General features: G+C 47.2%; 1 protein-coding gene and 2 long non-coding RNA genes across 4 annotated transcripts in view; 1 reads left to right on the forward strand and 2 right to left on the reverse strand.

The window, feature by feature from the left end:
- PTPRJ (protein tyrosine phosphatase receptor type J) overlaps positions 1–23,661 on the reverse strand; it is a 191,775-nt gene that overhangs the window by 101,589 nt on the left and 66,525 nt on the right. The window lies entirely within an intron of this gene.
- Positions 3,835–7,086, forward strand: LOC144334216 (uncharacterized). The gene is made up of 2 exons (XR_013403809.1): positions 3,835–3,998; positions 6,751–7,086. It is a non-coding gene; the product is annotated as an uncharacterized LOC144334216 (long non-coding RNA).
- Positions 6,463–8,710, reverse strand: LOC144334214 (uncharacterized). Its single transcript, XR_013403807.1, has 2 exons — positions 8,559–8,710; positions 6,463–7,664 (listed from the first exon to the last, which is right to left on the reverse strand). It is a non-coding gene; the product is annotated as an uncharacterized LOC144334214 (long non-coding RNA).

Here is a 23,661-nt window from a genome sequence, read left to right on the forward strand (position 1 = left end):
AATTGCTCTGGGGGAGGGAAGGGGCAGGTCTGATCACAGGAAAGGGACTCCTTTCCAGGAGGCCTCCTAATCCCTTCTCTCTCCAGAGGAGAGAAAAAAGGAAGGGGCAGAGGGGGCTGGGGGTGGAGAGACTCATTCTGCTTCCTTCTTTTCTGTACTCCCCACCACAGGTTTCAGATTTTCTAAACCAAAACCGAAGATTTGCATTATTCTGTCTTTGTCCAAATTAATTCCCTTTTTCGCAGAAACCCTGGGAGGTACCCACAATCATTATTTAATTGTGACTCATTTAACCATTTAATTGTGACCCTGGAAGGTGCCCACAACTTCCAGGAAAACCATTTGTCAAGAATACGACTGGAAGGCTGGGCGCAGTGGCTCACGCCTGTAATCCCAGCACTTTGGGAGGCTGAGGCAGCCGGAATCACCTGAGGTCAGGAGTTTCAGACCAGCCTGGCCAACATGGTGAAACACCGTCTCTACTACAAACACAAAAATTTGTTGTGCATGGTGACGCAAGCCTGTAATCCCAGCTACTTGGGAGGCTGAGGCAGGAGAATTGCTTGAACCTGGGAGGCAGAGGTTGCAGTGAGCCAAGATGGTACCACTGCACTGCAGCCTGGATGACAGAGGGAGACTCAGTCTCAAAAATAATAATAATAATAATAATAATAATAATAATACGACTGGATAATTCCTATAAAACCAGCCCCTGACTAGTTTCCCAGTAAACGGTCACAGTGGAAAGGGGAGATCTGGATTCAGCTCAAGCTCTTCTGTTGCACCACCCTGTGCCCTGGAGCTGACTTAACACCTGAACCTTGGCCCACCGCCTACAGAGCGATGGTGGGGACCCATTAGGGTAACTACATTATGTTATGATACTTAATGTATAAAATACACAAGCTTTCCAAGTGGAAAGTCTTCAAGGGCATCCCTTGTTAACTCTCCAGTCTATCTCAGAGCACTGGAGAAGGAGTGGGGATTCTCACTTTTCACTTTTGTGCATCTACATTATTTAAGTACTTGCTGCAATACGCATTAGTTTGGTTTTTTTTTTGTTATTGTTTTGTTTTGACAGGGTCTCACTCTGCCACCCAGACTAGAATGCAGTGGCATGATTATAGAGCTCACTGCAGTCTCAAATTTCTGGGCTCAAACAATCTTCCTGCCCCAGCCTCCTGAGTAGCTGGGACTACAGGTGCACACCACCGTGCCCACCTACATATTACTTTTGAGTTTTTTAAAAGAAGGGTTTTCATGTTTCAAAAATAAATCAAAGTGACAATTCCTTATCCTGCTCAATAACATGAAGGCCAGCATGGTATAGTGGTTAAACACCAGGATTCTGAAGTTCAGCTGCCTGGGTTCAAATCCCAAATCTCACTTGGCAAATGCCTGGCCTCAGGAGTGTGACTCCACCTCTCTCTGCCTTCTTCTCTCCACCATGTAACAGGGGTGACAATAACACAATGGATGGTTGGGGAAGGTTAGTAAGGTAATGTGTATAACATTCTTAGCACAGACCTGGCATAGTAAGCACCCCATAGGGTCTACCTCGGTATCATCTAGAAACATTACTTATAAGTAAAACGATGCATGAAAGGGCTTTGTAACCTATACTCTTCAACACAAATAGGTCACCACAGAGAAAGACACTTACTTTTTAAAGTTTTTTAATCTAACAGAGGATATACAATTTACAAACAGGAAAAAGACTTACAGATATTTCTAGAACATGTAAACGTGAATCTGTGTAATGGGGAAACACTGAGGTGTACCCCAGGTGGGGGTGTGAGGACAGAAGAGCACAGGTTTGGGCATGGGGTTCTGGGAGAGTCACCTCCTCCCAGGAATGACACACACTGAGGGGGCTTAGAGGAGGAGGGAGGACTCAGAAACCAAAGCAGTTGGCCAGGCATGGTGACCCATGCCTGTAATCCCATCACTTTGGGAGGCAGAGGCAGGCGGATCACCTGAGGTCGGGAGTTCGAGACCAGCCTCATCAACATGGAGAAACCGCTTTTCTACTAAAAATAAAAAATGAGCCGGGCGTGGTGGTGCACACCTGTAGTCCCAGCTACTCAGGAGGCTGAGGCAGGAGAATCGTTTGAACCCCGGAAGCAGTGGTTGTGGTGAGCTGAGATCGCGCCATTGCACTCCAGCCTGGGCAACAAGAGCAAAGCTCCATCTCAAAAAAAGAAAGGCAGTTGAGGAAAACAAGTCTCAGCCCCACTGGTGCTGGGAAGAATCTCTTCCTTCAGTTTCCCTATTAAATCTGCAGCTCGGGGCCAGATGCAGTGGCTCACGCCTGTAATCCTAGCACTTTGGGAGGTCAAGTTGGGTGAATCACCTGAGAACAGGAATTCAAGACCGTCCTGGTCAACATGGCAAAACCCTGTCTCTACTAAAAATACAAAAATTAGATGGACAAGACTCAGTCTCAGGCCCGTGGTGGGCGCCTGTAATCCCAGCTACTCAGGAGGCTGAGGCAGGAGAATTGCTTGAACCCAGGAGGCGGGGGTTGCAGTGAACTGAGATCTCACCACTGCCCTCCAGCCTGGGCGACAGAGTAAGACTCTGTCTCTAAAGAAATAAAGAAATACATTTGCAACTCTGGCTGCCTAGTGGGCTTCATTCCCCACTACTTGCTCAGCAGGAAAACATGCTGAGGATCCTCAGGGAGCAGGAAGGGCTCGGGCAGCCTCTGCCTAAACAGGCAATGCCCAAGTTCAGCCCATGGTGAGCTGACCCGGCAGCTCCGACTGCCGCTGGGCTGCTGCTGCCCGGTGTCAGCTCAGCTGTTCGGACCCTGCTGTATCCTCTCCCCACAGAAGGTCCAGCCCTTCCCACTTTCTGAACCGACCCAGCCCTTAGAAGAAAAGACCTCCAGGTCCTCAAGGAAGGGCCATGACAAAGCCAGGGTTCAACGGCCTTCACCACCTTCCCGGACTCACAGAATTATACAAGAAGAAGAAAGAGGACCCATTTGATGCACAGTTAAAATGAGGGTGGAGGGGTGGGGAAAAGAGCCCGTGTACTTTGAGACCCTGTCCCACATAAAAACTAAAAACAGAAGGAAACACAAGCTGGGAGCAGCACTTAAAGGCCTAAAAAACTGATTAAGTCACCTCTAAAACGAAACAACTTTAGGTACCCACTTGAGAGCTGGACTTTCAAGGAGTAGAAAATCAACTCTCAGGCAGAAAAAAAAAAAAAAATCACTGAGAATCCAAACTAAAGCCAAAATATGAGCTGTTTTTAAACACACACACACACACACATAAGCTGAGAACTTTCTACAACAAATGCCAGATTTCAGCTTGGGAGAAAAACAGAAGCCTTTGGATAAAATAAACAGAAGGGCGAAAAAGTTCCCCTCACATAAACCAAGGGGAACCTCCTTCCCCAGATCAAGTTCTGACCTTTATGTGAACTCAAAATAACTAGCTCATGATTTCATAAAGCAAAAGGAATGGCAAGCATTTTGAATGGTGCTAAAAATCTTAGTTCTTCTCTGGCTTTTTGTTAGGCAGCCAAGTGTATCAGTCAGAGCAAAAGTAGCTGAAAAATGTGCACTTCCCTCCTCTGGGAAAGACTGGTGAGGCCATCACAAATGGCCACCCCCCAGCAGCCTGTTGGGGCACTGCCCATATATGTGAAAACCAGAATTTTTAATAAGAACTGAGCAGGGAAGGCCGATTACCTTTCGTTCATTCATTCATTCAACAAATATTTACTGACTACCTACTATGCGCCAGTCACTATTTTAGATCAGTGAGCGAAAGAGACCAAAACCCTCCTTTTCAGGAGATAACCTCTCCAAAGTCAGGGGTTTTTTCTTTCTTTCTTTCTTTCTTTCTTTTTTTTTTTTTTTTTTTGTTTTGTTGTTGTTGTTGTTGTTGAGATGGAGTCTTGCTCTGTCGCCCAGCCTAGAATGCACTGGCGCGATCGCAGCTCACTGCAACCTCCACCTCCCAGATTCAAGCGATTCTCCTGCCTCAGCCTCCCAAGTAGCTGGGATTACAGACATGTGCCACCACGCCCGGCTAATTTTTGTATTTTTAGTAGAGACAAGGTTTCACCACATTGGCCAGGCTGGTCTCGAACTCCCAAACTCAGATGATCCACCCACCTCGGCCTCCCAAAGTGCTGGGATTACAGGCATGATGAGCCACTGGTCCGGATCCAAGTTGGGTTTTGAAATACAGGCATCAGTTCTCTCTTTTAACAACTAAATGGACATCTAAGACATTCCCCGACACCCTCATTTATACAAATCGGCTCTCACCTGGCTCCTGTTTCTGCATAGCTAGTAGCCTGGAATGCATGACAACTCCACTGCCCCTGCCTCTATCCAGGCAGAGACAAGGATAACCTGACCAGGAACAAATCTTAGCCCCAGGCTGACAAAGAATAGCTCTACCTAAGTATGCACCTGTTGGAAAAGTTGGCAGGGAGGAGATGATTAAATGGGAGAATATATGAGAAAGTGCTTCAGAAACAAAGCTGTCCAAGGGCAAAGCAGTCTTCTTGTTCGATCTCTCTTCCTGGACGCTGCTCCAGCACCTTGTCCAACCTCGCAGGCAATTTTCTATCTCCACATCGACATGGAGAACAACAGTTGCTCAATTACCTGCCAATGTTGTTGATAATGATCCTTTAACAATAACAACAAAAGAACAACAAGCACTGAGGATGTGCCAGGCACTTTTTTAAGAAACCTAGAAGTTTGTCTGGGAGTGGTGGCTCATGCCTGTAGTCCCAGCACTTTGTGAGGCCAAGGCAGGCAGATCACTTGAGTCCAGGAGTTAGAAACCTGCCTGGGAAACACAGCAAAACACACCAAAAAAAAAAAAAAAAAATTAGACAGGCATGGTGGTGTATGTCTGTAGTCCTAGCTACTCAGGAGGCTGAGGTGAGGGGATTGTTTGAGTCTGGGAGGCTGAGCCGAGATCACACCACTACACTCCAGTCTGGGCAACAGGGTGAGACCCTGTCTCAAAAGGGAAAAAAAAAAAAACTCTAAGTCCGTGCCATTATGATCCCAATTTTACAGAGATGGGAAGACCAAGAGAAAGAAGGTTAAGGAGCGTGTCCAAAGTCACACAACATGGAGTGTTTCCACCAACTACACAAAGTATTCGGCCCTTAGTAATAAGTAAGGGAGGTATTTTTCCCCAATAATAAGTCCTCCCAAAGCAGGCAGCCCACTCAGGACACTTGCAGCCTCTCAAGGCCCCTCTGGGGTGGGACTCGCACCTGTGTGAGAGGCACATAATAAGAGACGTGGCAAGAGCAAATGCTGGTGCCAGGATCCCAGCTCTGTACTTAGTGTGTGGCCTGAACGGGTCAGTTGTCTTTCCTCGGACTGTTTCCTCATCCACCCGACAGAGATCATGATAGTATCTCCCTTACAGGGTTACTGTGCATGACACAGTACTGCCTGTGTTACTATCAGCAGCAGCAGAACCATTACTGCAGCACCTCTGAGCACGGCATCCATACCCCAGTCACGCCAGAGTCAATCCTCCACAGAGGGCTTTCCCAGGAGCCCCACCAGTGACAACAACCTGCAACCATTTGCCAACACTGGGTCACGTGGCCACTCCTATGTGTGAGTGAAACTGAGAAGCAGGGTTGTGTTTGAAAGGAGAAGAGGGCCAGGCACGGTGGCTCATGCCTGTAATCCCAGCACTCTGGGAGGCCGAAGTAGGCAGATCACCTGAGGTCAGGAGTTCGAGACCAGACTGGCCAACACAGTGAAATCCTGTCCCTACTAAAAATACAAAATTAGCCAGGCGTGGTGGTGCATGCCTGTAATCCCAGCTACTTGGAAGGCTGAGGCAGGAGAATCGCTTGAACGATTGATCGCGCCATTGCATTACAGCCTGGGCAACAAGAGCAAAACTCCGTCTTAAAAAAAAAAAAAAAAAAAAAAAACACACAAAGGAGAAGAGATTGAGATTAGAAGAAGCCAGTAGTGTCCTCCATGGTGGCAGAACCAAGACTGGTCCCCAAGCAGCACACTGCACACAAGAGCTCTTTGGGGGCAGCCTGAGCAGTGAACAGCCTCTGCCCCCTCAGAGGAGCAAAGTCTCAGCCCCAAGAACGAATCTCAGCCCCTTCAGAGGCCCGCTAAGAAGCCACCTGACACACAGGACTTGAAAGCCGTGCATTATTCTGGAAGAGTAGAGATGAGGAAGAAAAGCAGGCTAGAAGCTGGCGCTGAGGGACCCTGGCTGCTCAAAGGAGGCAAATCCCCTAATTAATGTCTACAATAACAAACTCGTTGAGATGGTGGTTCTAATAGAACACTACACAACCTAGAAGCTTCTTCCAGACTCACTAAAATTAACAGGAGCCCCTAAAAGAATCTGCCATTACCTCACTGGCTTCCAACATCTCCTTCAATCAACCCTGCATCTTTCCAATTGCGCATGTGGGTAGAGCAAATGCTTGTTTTTGGAATACACTGGTTTATTTTGCTGTTTGTGTGGCAACATGAGTGTGGAACTTCAGAAAAAAAAAAAACAAAAAAAAAAACAGCTTCTGTTTCTATAAGTTATAGAAACGTGGCAGCTCACGGGAGCTGAATCTTTGTTTACAGTACACCATCCATACTTTAATGGAAAAGAGAGTTTTCCTGGAGTTGCTTCCTGGCTAAAAACAGGACATCTCAAAAACGTTTTTCAAAAAATAAAATTGCATTCAAATGTTATTTCGTTAATCCACCTCTTGAATTCTCAGTAACCACATAGCCCTCAATCACTTTAAATTTTACTAATGGCAAAAATCTACTTTATAGACCTAGAGGGGGAAAAATGGGCATATCTTCACTTTCGAAAGCGTGATGTATTTCACTTAATCCGAAAAGCAAGCTAATTGGGGGCCAGTCACTCCATTTACCAGGGCTTCCCAGAACCCCTTTTCCATAGAGAACCCCATTCACCGTGCTCAAAGTTCCTTCATAGCTTCAATCAAACAGGGTATGATGATTCCTTAATGCAATTCGGGTTTGAATCCGGCGGCAGCTTCAAGAGCACAGATTCTTGAAGCCAAGACCCACAGCTAAAGCTCAGCTTCACCACACGCTAGGTGTGACCCTGGGTCAATTACTTATCCTTTCTTTGCCTTACCTGTAAATCGGACGTGATAACTAACAGTAGCTACCTCGTCAGGCGGCTGGGAGGAAGCATTTGGCACAGTACCTGTCCTAGAGTAAGAGCTATGAAGCGTGCACTACCTTGTCACCCAGGAGACCATAACCCTGTGAGGGCAGGGACGATGTGTCTTGCTCCTGCTTTATCCCAGGTGCAGAGAGCACAACCTTCAGTATTTGTTACAGGACCATATTCTGTTCCTACTCTGTGCCAGACACTGTCTTAAGTGTGGAAGATGCATCAGTCAACTAAACAGACCAGCATCCCCCTGTAGCCTCCATTCTAATTCAGGGAGGGGCAGCGTTATATGTTAGAGCCAGATCTATGGGTAAAAAGCAGAGCAGCCAGGCACGGTGGCTCAAGTCTGTAATCCCAGCACTTTGGGAGGCCAAGGCAGGTGGATCACCTGAGGTCAGGAGTTCGAGACCAGCCTGGCCAACATGATGAAACCCCCACCTCTACTAAAAACACAAAAAATTACCCGGACATGGTAGCGGGCACCTGTAGTCCCAGCTACTCAGGAGGTTGAGGCAGGAGAGTTGCTTGAACACTGGAGCCGGAGGTTGCAGTGAGCCGAGATCGCGCCATTGCTCTACAGCCTGGGCGACAGAGTGAGACTCCACCTCAAAAAAAAAGCAGAGCAGAGTAGGGGGCGATCAGGAGTACTGACCAAGAGGAGCTATTATACAGCGGTTGATCAGGGTCGGCCTCTCTGTAGGGTGGAGGAAGTGGGGAGAGCCCCACATTGTGCCTGGGAAGAAGGACCATGCAAAGCCCAGAGGCAGGCATGAACGTGATGTGTTCTAGAAACTACCAGGGCCAGTGTGGCTCTGCAGAGGGGCCAGAGAGGGCAGAAAATGAAGAGGCCAGGGAACTGCCGGGGGCAGATCATACAGGCCTTTGGGAGGATCATGCCTTTACCCTGGGTGTGCCAGGGAATCACTGTGGGGCTTTGAGCAGAGGAAGGACATGATCTGACTTCAGTTTTTAAAGAAGATAATTCTGGTGGCCTCATAGAAATAGACTGAAGAGGGACAAGGGCAGAAGTGGGGAGACCACGAAGAGAGCCCCGCACTAATCCAGGGGAGAGACGATGGTGGCCTGGACCAGGGCGGTGGCTGGGGAGAGGTGAGAAAGTAGTAAGCTTCTGGGTTTGCTTTGAAGGTTGAACCCACAGACTGGCAGATGGGCTGGATATGAGGTTTGAGAGAGTCAAGGAAGACCCAAGGCTGGGTACAGTGGCTCATACCCGTAACCCTAGCACTTCAGCAGGCCAAGGCAGGAGGATCGCTTGAGGCCAGGAGTTCTCAAGACCAACCTGGTCAACATAGCGAGATCCCATCTCTACAAAAAAAAAAATAATAATGTTCTTATTAGATGAGTGTGATAGTACACATCTGTAGTCCCAGCTATTCAGGAGGTGGAGGCAGGAGGATTGCTTGAGCCCAAGAGGTCAAGGTGCAGTGAGCTATGATCACACCACTGCATGCCAGAGACCCTGTCTCTTTTGGTTTTGTTTTTGTTTTGTTAAAAAAAAAAAAAAAAAGGCTGGGTGTGGTAGCTCATGCCTGTAATCCTAGCACTTTGGGAGGCAGAGGCAGGTGGATCACTTGAGGCCAGTAGTTGAAGACCAGCCTGGTCAACACAGTGAAACCCCATCTCTACTAAAAATACAGACATTAGCCAGGCATGATGGCACACGCCTGTAATCCCAGCTACTCGGGAGGCTGAGGCAGGAGAATCACTTGAACACAGGAGGCAGAGGCTGCAGTGAGCCGAGATCGCGCCACTGCACCCCAGCCTGGGTGACAGAGCAAGACTTGGTCTCAAAAAAAAAAAAAAAAAACAGGAAGACCCAAAAGTTTTGGGTGTGATCACCTAAAAGGATGAAGCAGTCATGAACTGTGGTGAAAACTGGCTAGAACCATTGGCAGAAGTAGTTTCTTGTTTTGTGGGTGTTTTTCTGGGGTGTTGGGGAGCTTTCTTTAATAGTCATTGTGATCAATATGCTTCTTCCCTACATCTGGCTTCCGAAAGGAAAGATTTTTTTCCCTCAAAACTCCAGGTTCCCAACTGCCCCTCCACACAGTTCTCCCCCGCAGGGCGCAGGAGTGACTTCTCTCACTCAGGTGGTCTGCTCTTCCACCCAGAAGTTTTATGGGGGCTGCCAGCACCACTGCCACCACCTCCACCACCTGTCTCGACCCATGGGAGAAGGCCTCTGGGTACCCGAGGCTGCCTGTGACTGGCTGGGTACATCCACCTAATCTCAGCCTCATACCAGAAAGCTAATGAAGTCCCACAACTAAGCCGCATTCACCAAGCCTGTATTAGGAGTAAAGGTGATATTCTCATCTCCACCTTCTTTACACTGTGCCTCTCTTAAGTGGTTCCGAAATCTGAAATACAGGGTGCGTTTAAACCCCAATAATAAGCACCTTAGGACATTTAAAAGAACAACTAACGTTTACCCAGAGCTTTTCTAGCTCACTGGAACTTCGTAACACAGTCAGTTAATTAGCAAATGATGCCTAAGCACCTATCATTAAGCACTCAGAGCCGTGCACCACACCAGACAATGGGGGGCGGTCTGTATCATTAGCACCATTGTACAGTTGGGAAGGCAATCAGAGTCAGGCACTCTGCGGTAGGCCACACCACCAGGACACAGCATGCAAGCGTGCCACCCAAGTCTTCTGACTCTAAAGTCCCTGCTCTTTTTATATTTATGAGCTGGGTGACCTTGGGCAAGTTACTTAACCTCTCTGTGCCTGAGTTTTGTTTTGTTTTGTTCTGAGACGGAGCTTCACTCTTGTCACCCAGACTGGAGTGCAACAGCACAATCTCGGCTCACTACAACCTCCTCCTCCTGGGAGTGATTCTCCTGCCTCAGCCTCCTGAGTAGCTGGGATTACAGGCATGCACCATCACACCCGGCTAATCTTTTTGTATTTTAGTAGAGACGGGGTTTCACCATTTTCGCCAGGCTAGTCTCAAGCTCTTGACCTCAGATGATCCGCCCACCTCGCCTCGCATAATCCCAAAGTGCTGGGATTATGGGCATGAGCCACCACGCCTGGCTGCCGAGTATTATCATCTGTAAAACAGAGATTAGAATAGCACCTACCTTATCACTTTATTGTGAGAGTTAAATAAGCTAAGTGATGCAAATACTTGGAAGAATAGCTGAGGTGGCAAGCACTCGGTGAAACTGTCACCATCATCATCATTCATGCCATGCCAAACTGCAGCTCTAATAGTTAAGATAATAGCTACCATTACTAACCACTTACACTGTGGCAAGAACTGTATACTAAATGCTTTGCACACAACAACTCACTGAAACCTTACAATAATCTTGAGTTTTTGTACCTATTTTACACTCAGGAATCTGATGCTCAGAGAGTAAGGTCAAGTACATTGGCTAGAGCTCACACAACTAAGAGGGATCAAAGCCAGGATTTGAACTCGGGTCTTATGGATTATCTGGCTGAAACATATTTACTGCATCAAGTAAAGCAGTATGTGTGCGTCTAACTTCTATTCAGATGTTAAAAATGCATGCAGAATCAAGGGCATCTCCTTGATAAACAAAGCTCCTTTTGAGACACCTTCGCCCAAAAGTACAAAAGAAGGAAAAAGCTCCACAATTTGTGTTAACTTTATCCACAGTGTGTGATACTAATCATCCCAGACCACATCCTATACCCACCACAACCTGAAAAGCCACTTCCTCCCCAGAACACATCCCAGGGAGCACAAAAGTCAACATTCAGCTCCGGCTTCTCCGAGAACATCTTGTATATTGACCTGTGCATGCCAGCAAGTAACCGAGCTGGAAAAAACGTTCTCCCAAAGCCTGGAAAGGGATCAGAGTGCTTTGGGTTGAAATGCATCGCGTCTTCAACACTGCTCATTACTCCCAGCACTCGCAGAGCTGAGCCAAGCAAGCTAGCAGTGTACTGCTGGATCCCGAGGTCAGCGACCAAGACCAGAGACAGGCTAGCCCCGTGGCCTTTTCTGGACCCCACTTCAGGGATCTACCTTCCTCACCTGACCCCGAAGCCCCAGAGTGGAATGGGACCCCCATGCCCCTAGAACTGCACAGGGATATCTGTCAGCATGCCTTGGAAACTAGCCTGCCCTGAAGTATGGAACCTAGAGACCCTTCTGAGAATGTGGAGTAGGGGGTGGCACTGCTCTTCACTTGTCAATCATAAGACCAGCCCTCAAGGCTCCCAAGGCCAGAACTTACCAGAAATGTTGTAGAGAGGATGTGACTGTCACACTGGTGGGTGTGGGGAGGAAAGAGGCCAAGAATGAAAATCAAAAGGTTGACTGGATGTTAACCTCAGAGATCTGGCGGGAGATTTGGGGCCTTTCAGACCCCAAGGATTACTGTTGCATCAAAAGTTCCCATGCTTGCAGGCACACAGCCAGGCAAAAATGCAGCCTGCTGCCACCAAAATAATCCATATTCCCTAAATGCATGGTGAGTCCTGGCCACTTTGGAGGGTCATCTCTTGAGGGCTTACCATGTGCCAGGCACCATGCTAGGGGCCGTATTTTTTTTTTTATTAATTTATTTATTTACAGATGGGATCTCACTGTATCGCCCAAACTGGAGTGCAGTGGCGCCATCACGGCTCACTGCAGCCTCAACCTCCCTGGCTCAAGCAATCCTCCCACCTTAGCCACCCAACTAGCTGGGACTACAAGCATGCATCACTATGCCTGGCTAATTTTTGCATGTTTTGTAGAGAAAGGGTTTCACCATGTTGCCCAGGCTGGTCTTGAACTCCTGGACTCAAGCAATCCACCTGCCTCACTCTCCCAAAGTGCTGAGATTACAGGCGTGAGCCACCATGCCTGGCTGCTGGCGGCTTTATATACCCTCCTTCAGTTACTTCTTCCAAATGCCCTGTGAGAATGGGGACTGGCCCTTTAAAAAAAAATGAGGAAATTTACACTCAGAGGAGTTAAATAATTTGTTGTGATATAAAACAGACTCCGTGGTAGGGCAGAATTAAAACCTACTCTAACTTACAGCTCATGCTCAACTTGTTTTCATAAAAGGGCATCCACGGGGGCCACACTGTGAGAGGCCTGGCGTACACCAGGGACCATGAGTCGAGGGCAAGACCACAGAGAGGGCAAACAAGCGGTGAAATGAAACGCAACAGGAATCAGAAGATGACGTGCTTCTAACTACGTAGACAAGTCACTTCACCTTTCCAAGTCTCTTTCCTCACCTGAGAGATGCAATCTAAAAGAAGATATCGCAGACAAAGTACTTGGCACATAAGAGGAGCTAAGACGTCATTTCTCTCAATGTGACTTCTTAGAAACATAGACAAGATGACCTCTCCTTCACAGAGTTTCTGTGAGAGCTGAGGGCCTGCAGAGCAGAAACTTCCTGGTAAACTCTAATTTGCTATGTAAGAGGTTGCACAATGGGGCCCCCTGTCCAAGTCCAGCCCCAGACATGTTTTGTTTGGCCATATATATTTTGTGAACTAGGGCCGGGCGCGGTGGCTCATGCCTATAATACCAGCACTTTGAGAGGCCGAGGTGGGCAAATCACCTGAGGTCAGGAGTTCAAGACCAGCCTGGCCAACATGGTGAAACCCTGTCTCGACTAAAAATACAAAAATTAGCCGGGCATGGTGGCAGGCAACTGTAATCCCAGTTACTAGGGAAGCTGAGCCAGGAGAACTGCTTGAACCCGGGAGGCAGAGGCTGCAGTGAGGTGAGACCATGCCACTGCACTCCAGACTGGATGACAAGAGTGAAACTCCATCTCAAAAAAAAAAAAAAAAAAGAAGTGAACGAGGTGCCAACATTTAAACAACAGAATATTTCCCATAAGAATATAATTTCCTGGCCAGGCACGGTGGCTCACGCCTGTAATCCCAGCACTTTGGGAAGCCAAGGCAGGCAGATCACGAGGTCAAGAGTTCAACACCAGCCTGGCCAACATGGTGAAACTCTGTCTCTACTAAAAATACAAAAATTATCCGGCGTGGTGGCACACATCTGTAATCCCAGCTGCTTGGGAGGCTGAGGCAGGAGACTTGCTTGAATCCACGAGGCGGAGGTTGCAGTGAGCCAAGATCACACCACTGCACTCCAGCCTGGGCAACAGAGCACGACTGCATCTCAAAAAATATATATAAATATAATATTATATATAAATATAGTATTATATATAATTACATTATAATAATAAATATGTAACTATATATTATATAATTATATATTATATTTATATAATTACATATTTATATATTTATTATATGCTATATATTATTTATATAACATAATATATAGTATATATTTATATAACATATAATATATAGTATATATATTTATATATATACTATATATTATATTTGACCTCTCCTTCATAGAGTTTCTGTGAAGTTATATATATTTTATATATATATATATATTTCTTGCTTCTGTTGGAGGGGAAAAAAAGAAGATCTGGAAACACAAAGCCACATTCTCACATGATAGTAAGGGCAGGCGATGAGTGGTGGCTACCTTTCGGAGGACATGACCCCTCCAACTGCACACCAGGGTCCTTAGCACGCTTCCCTCATCTCCGTGGCTGCCAGGCCCCTGGTGGCTGGTGGCTCACGTACTGCACACTGAGGTGGTGGAAAGGGCGCAGCTGCTCAGCCATTACTAGTTTCTCCATTTCTGATGAGTGTTTATTGCACTGTAAGATTTTCGGTACTACTTCCCTGTTACCCAGGGATGCATGAAGGACACGTATTAATGGCGGTAAGGTAGGGTCAGCCCTCTTGGGCAAAAAAGCTTGACACTCTCCCAACCTCTTCTCTGTACCCTGGGTTTATCTGTCCCATCCTTTGAGATTCAGGTTCCCACTGATTAAGATGCTCCCCTTAAAAGTATCAATGAAGAAACACAGACCCATGAGATCTCTGGCCTCGCCTGGCTTCAGAGGCACCCCCAACCACCCAGAGAGCAAAAGCCTTTGTCAAGCATGGTGGAAATGCCTGCCCTGCTTTCACAGCTCTGGCACTAACCCAAGGCTGGAAATGTTCAGGGCCTGCATTCCATGTTGAGGCAAGGAGTGGGTGAGGCCACCCCTGGGCTCCAGAGGACGTCCAGGATCTCCTGAAGTCCCGGCAGGGAAAATATCTTGATTAACGAGAGAGAGGAAATGCCTGCTGCAAGGGAACCACACTCACACATTTCAAGAGCCTGAAAAGTGTCCATCTATGCTCCCAGCACACACTCACAGTTGAATCACGCCTCTACTACGTTCATAGACCAAACATACACACTGAGCTGGATGTCACTGTAGACGGGCTGGCTCACATCTTTCTAAAAATTCTAAAATTAGCCACATCCTGACGGGATCCAGGGGCAAACCTACAGGCAATTCTAGACACTAGAAAGAAAGCGCAGAACAAGACAAAACTCTGCCCTCAAGAAGCTTAGACGCTTCACCTTCATACTGGGTTAAGCACCATCGCCATCATCATCATCATCGATCCTTACTGTCACTATCATCACTGTTACCAAGGCACTAACGTTCACCAAGTGTTCACTGTGTCCTGGGTTGCATCTCATTCTTGTTACATTCAGATATGACTATCATCTGCCTATGAAACACGAGAAACATGAGGCTTAGCAAAATTAAAGCAATTTGCTCCAAGTCATAGAGGAAGCTAGGATTCAAACCCTGACTCCTGAACTCATGCTCAAAATGCCAGAGAAGCATCATTTTCTGATTTTCAGATGAGGGAACTGAGCCCCAACAAGTTTATGTAATTTGTCTAAAAACTAGGGAGATGTCTCACTCCCAAGCCCACAGGGCTGATGTGAAGAGTAAAGGAGACCAGTTATGCAATGCCCTGAGGTCAATGGCTGGCTTACAGTAAGCAGTCAACTGCTCTTAGTTATCATTCACATAATGATTCTGATGTCCAGATGAGACCCACCCCACCGTGACCTGGAAAACCTCTCGGAACACTAGGAGGAGGTTTTTCCACATCACATTTACAGGATTAGCACAATCAGCAAAAGAATCATTTTCCTATGCCATGGGTTGGGGGGAAAAGCATGATCAAGTGACTTCCTCTAAATAAAAAACAGAAAACACGGCCAGGCACAATGGCTCACGCCTGTAATGCCAGCACTTTGGCAGGCGGAGGCAGGCAGATCACTTGGGTCCAGGAGTTCGACACCAGCCTGAGTAGCGTGGCAAAACCCTGTCTTTACCAAAAATACAAAAATTAGCCAGGTGTGGTGGTGCACACCCGTAATCTCAGCTACTCGGGAGGCTGTGGCAGGAGGATCGCTTGAACCCGGGAGGTACAGGTTGCAGTGAGCCAAGATCGTACCAGCGGACTCCAGTCTAGGTGACAGAGTGAGACCCTGGCTTTTGGGGGGGGTAAAAAAAAGCATCCTGGCCTAAGTCAAATGCAAGAGTCTTCCAGCTCAAGTCTGGATCCCAGCTGCCCATCACACAGCCCTGGTGCTGTGAATCAGTGTACACATGCATGCACACGCCCACCACAACCACCCCCACACACACACACACAACGTCCCAAGCAGCAGAGCAACACTGCAGTCACAACCCTTTATGAAAGTAAGACAACAAAATGCCCAATAAGAGAATAAATAAAATGTGTTACAACAGATGCTGGAATGTCATGCAGCTGCTAAATGTGGTGCTTTAAAAGGACAATTACCAACATGAGAAGGCACTCACAATAAGATATCAAGGCAAACAAGATACAAAAAAAAAATGATATATGTATTCTGGGGGATAAAATCATAAGGAAATACAGCAAAATGTTAACAACATTGATACCTAGACAGCAGACTAAGGGATTTCTTTTTCTTTGGTGTGCCTTCCTTCATTTCCCCAGTTCTTTTTCTACAATGATCAATGTAAGGCAGGAGAGCTTTGTGGGCAAGTGCAGGTTAAAATCCCAGCTCTACCACTCACCTGCCAGGTGACCCTGAGTTAATGACGCCACTCATAACAGCAAAAACTCTGGACGACATTATTACCTTTACAATGGAGGAAGAGTTAAACCCTGGGAATAAAAATAATGGATACTATGGGATAGAAAGATGTCATCAGTTGTCTGGGCGCGGTGGCTCATGCCTGTAATCCCAGCACTTTGGGAGGCCAAGGCCGGCAGATAACAAGGTCAGGAATTCGACATCAGCCTAACCAACATGGTGAAACCCCGTCTTCACTAAAAAAAAAAAAAAAAAAAAAAATACAAAAATTAGCCTAGCATGGTGGTGCACACCTGTAATCCCACCTACACAGGAGGCTGAGGCAGGAGAATCGCTTGAACCCGGGGGGCGGAGGTTGCAGTGAGCCGAGATCACATCATTGCACTCCAACCTGGGTGGCAGAGCGAGACTCCACCTCAAAAAAAAAGTCATCAGTTAACTGGCTATCACCTTCGAAAAGTACTATATTAGTCCTAACTGGAGGACAGAAATATTCACCAGACGCCTTGGTAAAACTGCTGTTAGGGTTACCAAAACTGGCAAGTGAGCTATTTCCTAGAAACCAGCCACTCCCACGAGATGTATAAAACATAAGACCACTAGGACACCCCGCCTCAAAGGCTGCCTGCTACAGAAAGGGGCACGGTGCACCTCGGCTCAGATATGTGTTGCTAAAAAAGTGTGCCTAAAGGGGTGTTGTAAATTGAACCCAATTCGTGACATTACAAGAGGGAGCTGTTTTACAGAATCTATGCAACAGAGTTATCTAATTTTATCATCAGAAAAAAAAATTCCCTAAATTTGCTGTTCTATTTGAAGTTTTTTTATAAATTGGATTTTCTAAGTATAAGACATCTCAGCAAACCGCATGCTCCAATGTTCAATGAACTCTCCAAATAAAGGCTCAGGGGCTTCGAATACAGTAAGCACTTAAGCGTTGAGGAACAAATGTGTGAAGAAACGTGTGAACAGGAACTATACATATCAAATTGAGGAAATCACAGTTACACGTCATCATACCTTGACCAAACCCAGAGAATGTACAATGCTATGCATGAATCCTAACAGAAACTACAGACTTTGTGTGATAGTGATGTGTCGATGTACGTTCATTGATTGTACCACTCTGGTGGGAGTGTTGCTAACGGGGGAGGCTGTGCATATGTGGGGGCCAGGGGATATGGCATATCTCTGCATCTTCCGCTCAATTTTGCCGCGAACCTAGAACAGCTCTAAATATAAAATTTATTTTAAGAAAGAAAAAAAAATCACATTTGACAAAACGTGACAGGTTTACTAGTCCTGTTACAAAAACAAACTCAGAGAGTCTGTGTGCATACACCAGAAAACACGCGTTCTCAAACCAGCTGACTGAAGAGGCTATGAAACCTGAAAGGCAGGTTCATCCACAGCTTTACGGAAAGCACAGGAATGTTCTGCTGACTATATATTCTCCACGTGTCTGTCAGCAGACTCAAAAGAGGCCCTTCTAGTTTTCACCTGGTTCTTTTTAATAGAAAATGCTTTTATCCACAAAATTTCAATAAATCTAAGACTATGATTTTTCCCCCAAGTTTCCATTGCAGAAAGAAAATATTTTAAGGGAGTTTCATATAGGAGGGCTCCAAGAGGCCTGCAATGTAATTTAATTTTCATGATGAAAGGTTACCCCGCATTAAGCCCATTGTCAATCTGTCTGCCCACACAGAAGGCTGCAGTTAAAGCAGCAGGGTGCTCCAGGTTTTCTAAGATAGTACCAATTTTTTTTTTTTTTTTTTTTTTTTTGAGACAGAGTTTCACTCTTGTCGCCCAGGCTGGAGTGCAATGGTGCGATCTCAGCTCACTGCAATCTCCACCTCCTGGGTTCAAGCGATTCTCCTGCCTCAGCCTCCCAAGTAGATGGAATTACAAAAGTGCACCACCACACCCAGCTAATTTTTGTGAGGTTTTTTGTTTTGTTTTGTTTTGTTTTGTTTTTGTTTTTAGTAAAGACGTGGTTTCACCATGTTGGCCAGGCTGGTCTCGAACTCCTGACCTCAGGTAATCTGCCCTCCTCGGCCTCACAAAGTGCTGGGATTACAGGCATGAGCCACTGTGCCCAGCCGACAGTACCAATTCTAAATGTTCCACCTTTCTCCATCTCCAGGTACATCCCGGCTTAGGGTTTGAAACGGTTGCCATGACTCAGTGGTTCTCAATTAGGCAAAATTTTGTCCCCCAGGGGACATGTGGCAATGTCAGCAGACATTTTGGCTGTCACAACTGAGCAGAGAGTTGGGAGGGGGGTGCTACTGGCAGCCAGTAGACAGAGGCCAAGTACGCTCCAAACATCCTGCAATGCACAGGACAGCGCTCACAACAAAGAATCATCAGGCTCCAAACATCAATAGTGCCGAGGCTGAGAAACTTAACCAGAACCTGGAAGCTTACTAGTGGGAAAGCTAAGGGAGCTTCAGAACCACCCTGCTCAAGACTATAAGTGAAGGTTTATTCCAAGCAGCAACTGTGCTCTCTGGGTGCCACACAGCGCTCCAGCATTGGATAAAGTGACTGACTTTACCCAAACCTTAGATAGGCGTCAGCTGTACAGTGAGGATAACAGAAAAATCTGCCTTCCAAGACTGTGAAAGTGATGTGAGATTCTGTACATAAAGTATTTATTTTTATGTTTATTTCTGATTTTATTTTTATTTTTGAGACAGAGTCTCGCTCTGTCACCCAGGCTGGAGTGCAGTGGCACAATCTCGGCTCACTGCAATCTCTGCCTCCCAGGTTCAGGAGATTCTCCTGCCTCCGCCTCCCTAGTAGCTGGGAATACAGGCACGCGCCATCACAGCCGGTTAATTTTTGTATTTTTAGTAGAGACGGGGTTTCGCCGTGTTGGCCAGGCTGGTGTCAAACTCCTGGGCTAGAGTGATCTGCCCACCTCAGCCTCCCAAAGTGCTGGGATTACAGGCAGGAGCCACGGCGCCCGGCCCATAATGTGTTTGGAGTGCTCCAGTGGCCAGCACACTGCAAACACAAAATGCATGAAAAACAAACAGCCAACTGAAACGCCTTCCGCACTGCAGCAATTGTCACAGCCGTAAACTATGCAGCGGCAGGCCTGAAGAAGCACCCAGCAGGGAGACGGGTCTTCCCAGCAGCGGGGCACAGCCACTTAGGAGGCAAGGAGAGCTGAGGCAGATCAGGTTCTGTGAGAAGGGGCATCAACAACTGAGCAGAGCTGCTTGGGGTTACCTGTACCCCCAAAGATGTCCTGGATGAATGCAATGACCTCCCACGCAAAGGCAAGTGAAGGAGGGGCCCAGGTATCAGAGACTCTCGTGCAGCATTTGGTGGGAGGAGGGCAAACACCATCAAAGAAAAGGATTCGAAACAGCAGCAGACTAAACTGCAACCCCTTCCAATGTGTCCTTTAAATAACATGGACAACAACAACTGAAAATGCAGTGTTCAGGGGCCTCAAACAGGCTCCCAAAATGCCCCCCAAAGCCATTAATGACCAGAACCCAATAAAGTTACTAATAACCAATCTGGGAAGTACACAGCCCTCACAAAAGCCCCACAAGAGGTGAAGGCTGCATGTGCAGTGAAACTTCTGTTTCCAAACAGAACCACCTGGCATCTGCCCCAGGCCACGTCAGCCCCACCCCGCCCCCGATCCCATGCCACACTCATGCTCACAAGGAACAGGAGGTCACCAGTGGCTCAACTTGAAATTTCCAGACTTCTGTTTTCTAAAACTTTGAGCAGGGTTTAAAAATTACCAGAGATTAGCCTGGGTGACATGGCAAAACCCTGTCTCCATCAAAAAGTGCAAAAATTAGCCAGGCATGGTGGCACGCGCCTGTAGTCACAGCTACTTGGGGGGCTGAGGAAGAAAGATCGCTTGAACCCAGGAGGCAGAGGTTGCAGTGAGCTGAGATCCCGCCACTGCACTCCAGCTTGGGCAACAAAGTAAGACCCTGTCTCAAAAAAAAAAAAAAAAGAAAAGAAAAAAAATTACCATAGGTTAATATTGACAACAAATTTGAGAGGTTTATTTTAAAAAGCTTTTCGGCCGGGCGCGGTGGCTCAAGCCTGTAATCCCAGCACTTTGGGAGGCCGAGACGGGTGGATCACGAGGTCAGGAGATCAAGACCATCCTGGCTAACACGGTGAAACCCCATCTCTACTAAAAAATACAAAAAACTAGCCGGGCGAGGTGGCGGGCGCCTGTAGTCCCAGCTACTCAGGAGGCTGAGGCAGGAGAATGGCGTAAACCCGGGAGGTGGAGCTTGCAGTGAGCTGAGATCCGGCCACTGCACCCCAGCCTGGGCGACAGAGCAAGACTCCGTCTCAAAAAAAAAATAAATAAATAAAATAAAATAAAATAAAATAAAAAGCTTTTCACCCCAACCCTAACCAGGAGACCCCTGCAGCAGGCAGAGATCCTCACTCTGACCTTTAGACCAAGACAACTCACGCTTCTCAGTCCAAATTACAACAGACACAGGACTTCACCTTTACTTGTTAGCAGCTCTCAACTTTTTAAAAAATGTGTTCAAGAGTTCACCAAAAAGTTAACAAAAGGATTGATAATTCTTCTGCAAACTGCTAATTTTTAAACAATTTTTATGTAGGGCCTGGCACTGTGGCTCACACCTGTAATCCCAGCACTTTGGAAGGCCAAGGCAGGTGGATCACCTGAGGTCAGGAGTTCAAGACCAGCCTGGCCAACATGGTGAAACCCCGTCTCTGGTAAAAATACAAAAATTAGCCAGGCATGGTGGTGCACACCTGTAATCCCAGCTACTCAGGAGGCTGAGGCAGGAGAATCATTTGAACCCAGGAGGTGGAGGTTGCAGTAAGCTGAGATCATGCCATTGCACTCCAGCCTGGGTGACAGAACAAGACTCTGTCTTGAAAAAAAAAAAAAGGCCGGGCGCGGTGGCTCAAGCCTGTAATCCCAGTACTTTGGGAGGCCGAGACGGGCGGATCACAAGGTCAGGAGATCGAGACCATCCTGGCTAACACGGTGAAACCCCGTCTCTACTAAAACATAGAAAAAACTAGCCGGGCGAGGTGGTGGGCGCCTGTAGTCCCAGCTACTCGGGAGGCTGAGGCAGGAGAATGGTGGGAACCCGGGAGGCGGAGCTTGCAGTGAGCTGAGATCGCGCCACTGCACTCCAACCTGGGCGACAGAGCGAAACTCCTTCTCAAAAAAAAAAAGAAAAAAAAAATTATGTAAACATATTATTCATAGAAAGGCAGCATAGGACAGAACTCAACCTAGGGTCTGTTCAAATTCAGGTCCTCTTCTGTGCAACCTGGGATAAGTTACCTAGCCTCTCTGAGCCTAAGTTTACATATAAGTAAACTGTAATAATTCACATAGGGTAGCGGGGAAGCACAGGGGAAAATGTAGTAACATGGTGCAATATAAAGCATTTGAGTAAAATGAGATAAAATCCTAATTCTCTCTCCAGTCCCCAAACCCTAATCATCACCCTCTCCCCACAACACCACAAAAGAAACCATAATAAGGGATCTTTATCCCCAGACTCTCAACTCTATGAGAACAGGGAACTTGTCAGTCTCATCTACCAAAGCCAAGCTGAGGCCAGGGCCCAGCACAGAGTAGACACCTAATAACTACTGTTGAATGAATAAATGAATAACAGCAACCCTTAGCAAAGAGCTCTTAGTCTCCATTTCCTTACCTACAAGACAGAAATATTACCCCGTTGTACCACTGTGAAGATTAAATGAACTAACTTGGCTGGGCATGGTGGCTCATACCTGTAATCCCAGCACTTTGCGAGGTGATTTGAAGACAAGAGGATCTCTTGAGGCCGGGAGTTCAAGACCAGCATGGGCAACATGGCAAAACCCCATCTCTACTAAAAATACAAAAAATTAGCCAGGCACAGTGGTACACAGCTGTAGTCCCAGCTACTCAGGAGGCTCAGGTGGGAGAGTCACCTGAGCCTGGGAAGTGAAGGCTACGGTGACCCGTGATTGCACAACTGTACTCCACCCTGGGCCACGGGAGTGAGATCCTGTCTCAAAATAAATAAATGAGCTAATGTATGGAACTGTGCCCAGGGCCTCAACCTAGGTGCTCTATAAGGTAGCAATTCACCCCTTATAAGGCACAGATGAGATCACAAACAGAAGAAAACTCTGAAATGGTTGTTCAATGGTTGAACATGATCAGGAGGTATTTTCATTTTGTCCTCCACTCACAGGAACATATGTAGAACCAAACTTGTTAAGTACCAGGTGGCCAGGGCTGCAGGGCAGGGCTGCAGCCTGCAGAAGTCAAACTATGAGGCCCAACAACCGGGCCACAACCACCTGCCCTGACCCAGGAAGGGTCTGGGAAGCCTACTCCACACTCACTGCAGCAGAACTTCTCTACTCAAATACCGCACCAGTTCCCTTCCACCCGTCACTGCCCAGATAGCCACGAGGGGCTCAAAACCACAGGTGGGCAGAGAAAAGGGAGGCAGAGAGAAGGGCAGAAAACCAAACTCTGGAAAGACAAACCCTTGATATCTGCAAGAGTCTGGAGCAAATGGTTTCCATTTATTACATGGACAAAGAGACACTCCCACCATCCTGAACTGAGACGTTCTCCCACTCAGTTCCATGTGGCAGGAACCAAAGCGGCTTCAATCTCGAAGGATGTCTCTGATGACCCTCGGGGCCCACCCATAGTCCATATTCATAGTCCAGGGACACCCAATCAGATCAGGGCAGAGAAAGCCCTGCAGTGAAGGAGGAGGTTCAAGCCCAGCTCCGCCTCTGCTCACCTGGGGGCACCAGGTGCTTCCCAAAACCTGTCTGGGATCTACTCTCCCAGTGAGGAGATAAAATAAAGAGGTTCTAAGGAGTCCCTTCCAAGGTCTATCTGCATCAGAAGCAAGTCCCAAATGCAGGCCTCGAATTAACACACGGAGCCTAAAGTTGTCTAATTCTCCAATCCCAAATCCCATAACTCCGGGGGGAAAAGAGGAACGGAATGGGTATCCCAAAGGTGCTGCTCAAAACCTGATCCTACTGCTGCAATAAGAAGTGTTACCCAGAGAGAAGAAAAAAGGGAGTTGCAAAGAGAGGAACGAAACTGTGGAAGGTACTGAGCAAGTGAAAGAGGTCATCCCCAACACCAATATTCTTTCATTCACTCAGTAAACACTCATGAAGAACCTGCGACAGCCAGATGCTGTCAGCGGCTTGGCACACAGCAGTGAACAAGACCAACGCCAACTGTGAAGGCTTCAACTCTGTCTGTGGTCACTGCTAAGTCCATTCACCCCTTCCTTCCCCTTCAGCTTTGGTCACTTGACTTGGCCTGCATCCTCTCTCTGGCTTTAACAGAGTAGTGGGACGAATACCAGTCTTGGAAGAGTAGCTGCGGTCCAACTACCTTACAATCTGAAACAAATCTCCATTTTCTCGTGTATGAAATGGAGTATACAGGCCGGGCGCGGTGGCTCAAGCC

This window comes from Macaca mulatta, chromosome 14 (genome assembly GCF_049350105.2).
Source record: "Macaca mulatta isolate MMU2019108-1 chromosome 14, T2T-MMU8v2.0, whole genome shotgun sequence".
NCBI classification, from domain to species: domain Eukaryota; kingdom Metazoa; phylum Chordata; class Mammalia; order Primates; family Cercopithecidae; genus Macaca; species Macaca mulatta.